Here is a 10957-nt window from a genome sequence, read left to right as displayed (position 1 = left end):
TTAAAAGAATTCTATGGGATGAAATCTATTAAACATTAATTTATGTTTTTGTCTCTTCTTCCATGCTTAGAAACTTCTTTTCCATCTCTACATCATACAATCTCTCTTGTAAATTGTGTTCTAAAGCATTTATAATTTTATATTTTAATCTATGGTGTTGCCATTTTTGTTAGTTAAGGTGACACTAACCACAGTAACAATAGCCCTCCAAATCTCAGTGGCTCAATGCACTAAGTTTTTTTTTTTTCCCAGAGAATAGTCCAAAGCAGGTGTTAGATATGCAGCCTCCTGTATGGACATGCAAGGATACAGACTTCTTGCATCTTGAGTCTGTACACCCAGTTAGGTCAGTACAGTACTGGCCAATGACTTATAGGGAAGAACATGGCAGAATGTTATATTTATGACTATATGGGCCAGTCCTGGAAGTAACATACATCATTTATGCCTACATTCCACTGGTCAGGATTCAATCCATGGACACAGAAAACTGCAAAAGAATCTGTATAACAGGAGGGACTCATCTTTTGGTATCATATCTTTTTGTCTTTTTATACAGTTCATGAGGTTCATGAGCAAGTATACTGGGGTGGTTTGCTATTCCCTCCTCTAGTGGATCAATTTTTGTCAGAACTCTCCACTATGACCTATCCATCTTGGGTGGCCCTACATGGCAAGGCTCATAGCTTCATTGAGCTACACAAGCCCCTTTGCCATGACAAGGCAGTGATCCATGAAGGGGGTGTGAGCTGGACCATAGAGAATGCAGGGCATCAAAGAATTAATGCCTTCAAACTGTGTTGCTGGAGAAGAGTCCTGAGGGTCTCTTAGACAGCAAGGAGATCAAACCAGTCAATCTTAAGGGAAATCAACCCTGAAAACTCATTGGAAGGACTGATGCTGAAGCAGAAGTGCCAGCAATTTGGTCACCTGATGCGAACAGTCAACTCATTGGAAAAGTCCCTGATTCTGGGAAAGATTGAGAGCAGAAGGAGAAGAGGGCATCAGAGGATGAGATGGCTAGATAGCATCGCTAATGCAATGGACATGAACTTGGGCAAACTCCGGGAGTTGGTGAAGGACAGGGATGCCTGTCATGCTGCAGTCCATGGAGTCTTAAAGAGTCAGACACTAATGGGCAACTGAACAACAACGGGAGGGAAAGAAAAGAGGCTTTGAGGAACACGAAGTCTCTGCTGCAGTTTTGCACAGTTTTGTTGTCAGATTAGAAATAGAGCCCCTTATCATTTGAAAATTTGGGGTCATGTTGAATCATGACCACTGTCCACTTCCATTGTCCACTTCCTCCATTATCTCCATCTTCAATTTGCTTTAGCTGTACAGTTTTACCTTTCACACTAGATCTTTGTTTTTTAACTTTTGTATATCTTTGCTTTCTTTTTTTCTGTAGTGTGAAGTACAAATCCAACTTTACTTTTCTCTATTTGGTGAACTCAGTTTTCCAGCACCATCTATCTACATAAAATAAATTATAATTTTAAAAGCTTATTTAAAAACTGAGATGCCAACACATCTCAAGTTCCCAAATGTACAAGGCCTCTCTGTGCTCCTCCAGTGGCCTATTTGTCTGGGTTTCTGTTCAGAAACACGCTGTTTTTATTGCAATAACTCTTGTTACTATAATAACATGTCCTACAGGTCTAGGTCTGGGGAGAGCTACTAGCCTAGGTTACTCCATCATTGTTTCTGGATTGAAAAATCTCTAAACGTGGTCTTAAATTATGACATCATTCCCTTATTAGAGGAAGATGAAGGCAGGTAGATCTAACCATAAGATTTGGAAGCTATATTGTGAGTATATGTCCTCTAAGGCAAAAGGCAGGTATCCTTGTTAAGTCAAGACCATGACGGCCAGGATAAGGATGTGCTTATGCCAATAGTATGGAATAACATCTATCTTGTCAATTAATAGAATCCAGAATTCTCAGTAGATTTTCCTTTGCCATCTATCTCCAGCCAATTATTCTACTCTCACTGACGGATATAAAATTGTGCTCATTTCATCCAGTTCCTTATCTTTGTAAAAACCAAAAGATTGTGTTTTTTATTTTTTAAATTTATTTTTAATTGGATGGTGATTGCTTTTCATGTATTGGTTTCTGCTGTACAATGTGAATCAGCTGTAAGTTTACATGTATCCTCTTCCTTTTGAGCCTCCTTCCCACCACTCCCATTCCCCATCTAGGTCATCAGAGAGCACTGAGCTGAGCTCCCCGTGTTATGCAGCTTCTTCCTGCTGGCTATCTATTTTACACATGGTAGTGTAAATATGTCAATGGTACTCTCTCAATTTGTCCCACACTCTCCTGCTCCCACTGGATCCATAAGTCTGTTCTCTGAGTCTCTATTCCTGTCCTGCAGATAGGTTCATCAGTACCATTTTTCTAGATTTCATATATATGTGTTAATGTACGATATTTGTTTTTGTCTTTCTGACTTACTCTGTGTAACAGGCTCTAGGTTCATCCACCTTACTGTAATTGTCTCACATTCATTCCTATCTATGGCTGAGTAATTTCCCATTGTGTATGTACCACAAGTTCTTTATCCATTCATCTGTCAGTGGATATCTAGGTTGCTTCCATGTTCTGGCTATTGCAAACAGTTCTGCAAAGACATATAGGTATATATATCTTTTTCAATTATGATATTCTCAGGGTATATGCCCAATAGTGGGATTGCTGGGTCATATGGTAGTTTTATTCCTAGTTTTTTAAGGAATCTCTATTTTGTTTAAAGAACTTACCTCAACAGAGTAAAGGCCATATACAACAAACCCACACAAACTTTACTCTCAATGGTGAAAAACTGAAAGCATTTCCTCTAAGATCAGGAACAAGACAAGGGTGCCCATTCCTGCCATTATTATTTAATATAGTTCTGGAAGTCCTAGACACAGCAATCAGAGAAGAAAAAGAAATACAAGATTCAAAAAGAACTAAAATTCTCAGTTTGCATATGACATGATACTATACGTAGAAAACCCTAAAGATGCCACCAGAAAATTACTATAGCTAATCAATGAATTTAGTAAAGTCATGAAATACAAAATTAATATAGAACAATCTCTTGCATTCCTACACACTAACAATGAAAAATCAGAAAAGAGAAATTAAGGAAACAATCCCATTCACCATCACAACAAAAAGAACACAATACCTAGGAATAAATCTACCCAAGGACACAAAAGGGCTTCCCTGGTGGCTTAGTGGTAAAGAATCTGCCTACAATGCGGGAGACCTGGGTTAGATCTCTGGGTTGGAAAGATTCCCTGGAGAAGGGAATGGCTACCCACTCCAGTATTCTGGCCTGGAGAATTCCAGAGACTGTATAGTCCATGCAGTTGCAAAGAGTTGGACACGACTGAGCAACTTTCACTAAGGACACAAAAGACCTATATGCAGAGAACTATAAAACACTGATGAAAGAAATCAAAGATGACATAAACAGATGGAGAAATATACCACGTTCCTAGATTGGAAGAACCAATATTGTGAGAATGACTGTACTACCCAAAGCAATCTACCGAATCAGTGTAATCCCTACCAAATTACCAATGACATTTTTCACAGAATTAGAAAAAAAAAGTCACAATTCATATGGAAACACAAAAGGCCCTGAATAGCCAAAGCAATCTTGAGAAAGATAAACAGCTGGAGGAATCAATCTTCAGACTATACTGTAAAGCTGTAGTCATCAAAATAGCATGGCATTGGCACAAAAACAGAAATATAGATAAACGCAACAGGATAGAAAGTCCAGAGGTAAACCTACACCTATGGACACCTTGTCTTTGACAAAGGAGGTAAGAATATACAATGAAGAAAAGACAGCCTTTTCAATAAGTGGTGCTGGGAAATCTGAACAGCTACATTTAAAAGAATTAAAGTAGAACACTTCCTAACACATTTTATACACAAAAATAAGCTCAAAAATATATAAAAGACATAAACATAAGACCAGACACTATAAAACTCTTGGAGGAAAACATAGGTAGAACACTCTTTGGCATAAATCACAGCAAGTTTCTCTCTGAACTACCTCCTAGAGTAATGGTAATATTATAAGCACAAAAATAAGCAAATGGGTCCAAATTAAACTTAAAAGCCAAAACATTTTAAGTCATTTACTCCCAGATTATTCATCAAGTTTTGGGAAATGCCAGAACAAGAACTCAAATCTCCCTTACTCTACAAGTCGACTGTGCTTCCCAACACTGTCAACATGGATTCTGCAAGGAAGCTGTCTCCATAATCTCATTCCTCTTCCTAAACACTTGAGAAATACTGCATCAACTGATCATAGATTCTGAGATCAGGGAGCAGGGCCTATTTTTCTTCTCCTTCCTCCCTCTGAGTGATTCTCAATTATAGGAAAGAGGTGGATGAACACATGCAATAATCCTCATCTCTGCTTCCTTCACTAGGCATGGAAGTGAGGTTGAAGGCCAGCTGAATGTGAAAGTCTAACTGTGAAATCTGTAAGTTTTTACTCCAAAAACACAATGGGAGGTCTTATGATCACATCAGTTAATATCAGGTGCTTAACCCCTTTATTCCTCTATCTTATCACCATCCCTCTGTATATGGCTTGGAAAAGTGGGTACTGAGGTGGAATGTATTATACTCAGGATCCACGTGAATGATATGTCAGTTGAGAACATGGTGTCCTCTTTGGAATAGCATTAGTGTGTAACCATGAGTGGTCTGGAACTCCTAGGGTTGCATAAGACTGGGCTGGAAGGTCTATGTGATGCCTACATCCTCTTACTCCTTAGAAATTTTTGAAAATTCCCTGTCTAATCACTTGAAAGGAGGTACACATTGAGATATAAGAAATATATTGTCCACCAAAATTCTCTCTGATAATCCCAAGTAAAGTTAGATAAGAATTAAATCTTGCCCCAGGTATTAGATGGGTAAAGAATTTAGGCATGAAAAATGGAAGCAGAGAGGCAGTGACATGTCCAAAGCTATATGAAAATGGAACTTTTGAGACCTTTTTCGCTCTGGTATAATTTTCGTTAAAGCCAGAAGCTTCATGTCTTTATGTCTTGTTTCCAAAATGTAAGGTCTGTTTTGGGGGAGAATCCCCATACTGTTCCTAACACCAGCATATATTGCATATATTTCTTGAGATATTATTTAACCTTCTCAGATGAGAAAGAAAGTGATTTGGTAGCAGTTACAGTTGCTGATATTCAAGTGTTCTTCTTTGCAGACTTACATTAAACATCTTTCAACTAAGGGGCCTTAAAACTCCTTCCAGCCATGAATCTGCTAGATTATGGTCTCTGAGAGCTTTGGTCTGTTTAAGGAGGATGCTGAGGAAAAATGACACAGAGGCACATGGGTCAGCAATCTTGGGCTTTACAGCGGGGTGTGTCACCAGCATTTGACACTATTTCTAGGAACTTCAGCCTTCTAACTATTTCTCCACATATGATAGCCATCTCTGCATCTGTGCATATTCCTCTGATGTGATTTAAAAATCTAAAATGAAATCCATCTCCCTTTATACTCACTACTCTTCTGATTCTACTACTGTTACTGCAAAAAAAAAAAAGCAATGTTATGCAAATTCATTTTTAATATTTCCCTTAAAAGGGAGGTCAAGGGAGTTTTCCTAGGCAGCTCCTTGAAAATTGTCTTGGATAATGCTTTATCTTTTCTCAGACAACAGCAGGAATGTGGAGGCTACTCTGTCAAGTTTTATGAAGTGAATGATTGTCCCCATTCCAGAATATCTGTAACAGGAATAGACTCCCCATCTATCAAAAGTATGGTGGTTACCTTTCATAAGAAAGATCGCTTAAGTCAAGGGTCAGACACCCCACCTTTTTTTCTTTTATACCAACAAGCAACTTCCTCTAATTCTGAGAAATGTCAAGGAATATAATCAGTTCAGTTCAGTTCAGTTCAGTTCATTCGCTCAGTCGTGTCCGACTCTCCACGACCCCATGAATCACAGCACACCAGGCCTCCCTATCCATCACCAACTCCCGGAGTTCACTCAAACTCATGTCCACAGAGTTGGTGATGCCATCCAGCCATCTCATTCTCGGTCATCCCCTTCTCTTCCGGCCCCCAACATTTCCCAGCATCAGAGTCTTTTCCAGTGAGTCAACTCATCGCATGAGGTGGCCAAAGTATTGCAGTTTCAGCTTTAGCATCAGTCCTTCCAATGAACACCCAGAATCGATCTCCCTTAGAATGGACTGGTTGGATCTCCTTGCGGTACAAGGGACTCTCAAGAGTCTTCTCCAACACCACAGTTCAAAAGCATCAATTCTTCGGCGATCAGCTTTAAGTCAGAAAATTGGAGTTTGAATCTTGAAATTGCCATCCATAATCTGCGGGTGCTTAGATGAGCTAATTTTTCTGAACTTCCCTTTTTTATCATAAAATGGAGTTGCTGGGAGAATAAAGTAACTGGGTGTTCAATGAGTAGATGATAGGGCTTTATAAACTGTGTTTTCTCCCTACTTTCCAGACCAAATTTAAGATAACAATGCCAAATAACAATGTCAGAGGTGGAAGTCAATGGAAGTGGTGGAACAAACAAAATTCAGTTGATGTACTTTACATACTAAGTCATTTAATTACTCATTCAGTCAATACACATTGATTGTGTGCTGCCTTGGTATTGTCCTGAGAGATGGGAATTTGACGTGAGGGGGAGTGAGACTTGGACCCCGACACCCGATCTCCAGCTACAGGCCTGGAGCAAGTGAGTAGCAGGGACAGGTGCTTCTCAGCAGTCCCGTACGTCAGGTTCAAACATGTAAGTGCTGAACAGATTCAAAGCTAAAATCATGTTGCTCATGCCCCAAGGCCATTTGTGCTGGTCAGCGTCCTCAGAGCCCGCCTGTCGAGGTTCCTCTATTTCCTGGTGATGACACAGGATGACTGTTTTGCTGACTGACACACATAGGGTTCATAAGAGGGAAGTGGCTTAATACTGCCCTGGTTTATTGAATGGGCTGTGGAAACTGCTGCGACTTTCTTCTCTTTTCCCCTTCTCATTTCAAAAGCTTTAGAGGGCAAATAAGATGACTTCAGACTAAAGATGGAAGACCTGCTGGGTCTACATGAAATATGTTTGTCTTCTTTGGCAGACTGGGAGTCAGTGGGGCAGGCATACGTATGGAGTGTACTTTTTGCCTGTGATATGGCAAATGTTTACTTTGAGTGAACTCACAGGAAAAAAAACCAAACCTTCCCTTTGACTCTGAAATCTGTAATTCAGAGCATTCTTTAAACTGTCTGCTTTTAGAGTAATAATTTTTGTTTCGAACCATTTAAAATGTACATGAAGTAAATAGCACCATGAATTGTTTATAAAGGAAAGGCTTTCATTATAATGATAGCAGCAATTTTTGAATGTTTATTTAGCTACTCACTGTATCACTATTTACCTCGATCCTCAATACAAGTATATGAGGTAGGCGTGTAAGTTAAAATAGAATCTGAGAAGCAACACTTTGTTCAAGTTCACATAGATAGTAAATGGCAAACCCAGGTCTGATTTTGGAAACTCACAACCTACACAATGCTTTCTTTCATGGCACTGGCTCTGTAGAGTGTGAATAAAATATGTGTGTAATATATGTGATATTTACAAAATGACTGTGTACAAAGTGCCACAGAAACTCCGCCGTGTGCCTGTGCTCAGTTACTCAGTTGTGTCCAGCTCTTTGTGACCCATGCACTATAGCCTGCCAGGCTCCTTTGTCCATGAAATTTTCCAGGCAAGAATACTGGAGTGGGATGTCACTTCCTGTCCCAGGGTATCTTCTCAACCCAGGAATCAAACCTGCGTTACTTTCATATCCTGCACTGACAGGGATTCTTTACCACTAGTGCCACCTTCACAGAAATCCCACCAGACAAACAAATTATTCCCCTAGGGAGGGCAAAGAACTGCTTCACAAGACAATCGTCTCATTTTAGAAGAAAGAAAATGAAGCAATGAAACTCAGAGAGGTTGTGGCTTGCCCACAGTGGCAAAGTAACAAAGTTAAAACAGAATCAAATGCTTAAGCAGTGCTTTTCATACAAATAACATGCAATCTAACTATGCCCATGTTAGTAAGGTTTGGGGCCCAGTAGCAGCTCAAATAATTTGTAAGGTAACCAAGAAGTTAAAAGGCAGAAGTGTAGATGTGCTGGAGGGAAACTGGTCCCTAAGTTATTTTGTTAACCCAAGACTGATCCCTAATGATAGTCCTCCCTGCCCTGGATCAGGTGTCCAGTTAGAAGTTAAAGGTGGCTGTGACTGAGTGATGTTCAAAGAAGAGTTCATCTGTTCCCAGCTGCAAGACTAGGGTGAGAAAGTTTGAAAAGCAGGTGGAATGATATGGTGGGTGCTAGACAGAGGGTAGACTAGTTCCTCTGTGCTAATACAGATGTTTTCTGCACCATCAGATATGTCTGGCTGTTCAAGTTATCTATTGATGCATGACCAAAATACTCCAAAACTTCATTGTATAAAAACCACTTTTTATGACCATGGATTCTGTGGATCAAAAATTCAGACAAAGCACAGGAGGGATGGATGGATCATCTCTGCTCCTTGATGTCTGAAGATTCAACCAGGACAACTCAAAAGGATGCTGCCTTGCTGGACACCTCATTCTCCACGTGACCTCTCCATGTGGCTAGCTTGGGCTTCATCAAGGGCCGGCATTCTCAACTTAGTGGAATTTCTTATATGGCAGCCCAGGACTTCAAAAGATCCAGGCAAAAGCTGCTAGCCCTTTTAAAAATCTAGTCTCAGAGCACATTTGTCTTAGCACACAGCACACACATTTGTCACACAGTCATGGGTCAGCCCTAAATCAAAGATAGGGTATACAGACTCCAACCTTCAGTGGAAGGACTGTCAAATAAGTTAGACCTATCTTTAGTCTATTACAGTATCTCAGGAGAAGGGAACATGAAGAAGACTGTCTTCCCCTCATTCACCACTCTGATAAAAACCTAGACTTGGACAACATAGCAAAAGAAAATAATAGGAATATCAATTCTTCACTTTAGTTAAAAACTCACTGTATTTCTTCTAAGTGAAAAAAATTCAGTGTGTTTCTTCTAAGTGAAGAAATTCAGGAAATCCAAAGGCAATTAAGAGGTGAAAAAGAAATAAGTTGTTTCTTAGAAGAAATATAATATAGCAGAGAGAAGATTGGCTTTAAAGTTGAGTTAGTTAGTAGTGTTAGTCACAAAGTCATGTCCAGCTGTTTGCAAACCCATAGACTGTAGTCTGCCAGGCTCCTCTGGTCAAGAAAGTCTCTAGGCAAGAATACCGGGGTGTTAGCCATTACCTTCTCCAGGGGATCTTTTCAACCCAGGGATCAAATCTGGATCTCCTGCAGTGCAGGCAGATTCTTTACCATCTCAGCCACCAGGGAAGACAAGTACAATTATGATGTGATTGGGGGCAGGTCCTTTCAAAGCCAGAGTTTCCATAGTTGTCCTCAATGCCTTGGGGAAGTGGTTGTGAAGGTTAGATAGGATGGTGTCTTAGACTGGACCCCTGAAACTAACCTTGAAATTAGAATGTGAAAATCATTTATTAGGAATTAGTATCAGTAAAAACCAGTAGTAATCGTGAACTTCCAGATGTTCAAAGAGGTTTTAGAAAAGGCAGAGGCACCAGAGATCAAATTGCCAACATCCGCTGAATCATGGAGAAAGCAAGAGAGTGCCAGAAAAACATCTATTTCTGCTTCATTGACTATGCCAAAGCCTTTGACTGTGTCGATCACAATAAACTGTGGAACATTCTGAAAGAGATGGGAATACCAGACCACCTGACCTGCCTCTTGAGAAACCTGTATGCAGGTCAGGAAGCAATAGTCAGAACTGTACATGGAACAACAGACTGGTTCCAAATAGGAAAAGGAGTACGTCAAGGCTGTATATTGTCACCCTGCTTATTTAACTTATATGCAGAGTACATCATGAGGAAAGCTGGGCTGGAAGAAGCACAAGCTGGAATCAAGATTGCTGGGAGAAATATCAATAACCTCAGGTATGCAGATGACACCACCCTTATGGCAGAAAGTGAAGAGGAACTCAAAGGCCTCTTGATGAAAGTGAAAGAGGAGAGTGAAAAGGTTGGCTTGAAGCTCAACATTCAGAAAACGAAGATCATGGCATCTGGTCCCATCACTTCATGGGAAATAGATGGGGAAACAGTGGAAGCAGTATCAGACTTTATTTTTTGGGGGCTCCAAAATCACTGAGGATGCTGATTGAAGCCATGAAATTAAAAGACGCTTACTCCTTGGAAGTAAAGTTATGACCAGCCTAGATAGCATATTAAAAAGCAGAGACATCACTTTGCCAACCAAGGTCCGTCTAGTCAGGGCAATGGTTTTTCCCGTGGTCATGTATGGATGTGAGAGTTGGACTGTGAAGAAAGCTGATCGCCGAAGAATTGATGCTTTTGAACTGTGGTGTTGAAGAAGACTCTTGCGAGTCCCTTGTACTGCAAGGAGATCCAACCAGTCCATCCTAAAGGAGATCAATCCTGGGTGTTCATTGGAAGGACTGATGCTAAAGCTGAAACTGCAATACTTTGGCCACCTCATGCGACGAGTTGACTCACTAGAAAAGTCTGATGCTAGGAGGGATTGGGGGTAGGAGGAGACAGGGACGACAGAGAATGAGATGGCTGGATGGCATCACCGACTCAATGGACATGAGTTTGAGTGAACTCCGGGAGCTGGTGATGGACAGGGAGGCCTGGCGTGCTGTGGTTCATGGGGTCACAAAGAGTCGGACACGACTAAGCGACTGAACTGAACTGAACTGAAAAACTAGTAGTAGAGAAATGGGAGGGCTTCCCAGGTGGCATTAGTGGTAAAGAATCCACCTACCAACGTAGGAGTCACAAGAGACGTGGGTTCAATCCGTGGGTCAGGTAGATCCCC

This window comes from Moschus berezovskii, chromosome 1 (genome assembly GCF_049115385.1).
Source record: "Moschus berezovskii isolate FMDL1 chromosome 1, NW_MosBer_1.0, whole genome shotgun sequence".
Lineage (NCBI taxonomy): Eukaryota > Metazoa > Chordata > Mammalia > Artiodactyla > Moschidae > Moschus > Moschus berezovskii.
Note: the sequence above shows the minus strand (reverse complement) of the source record.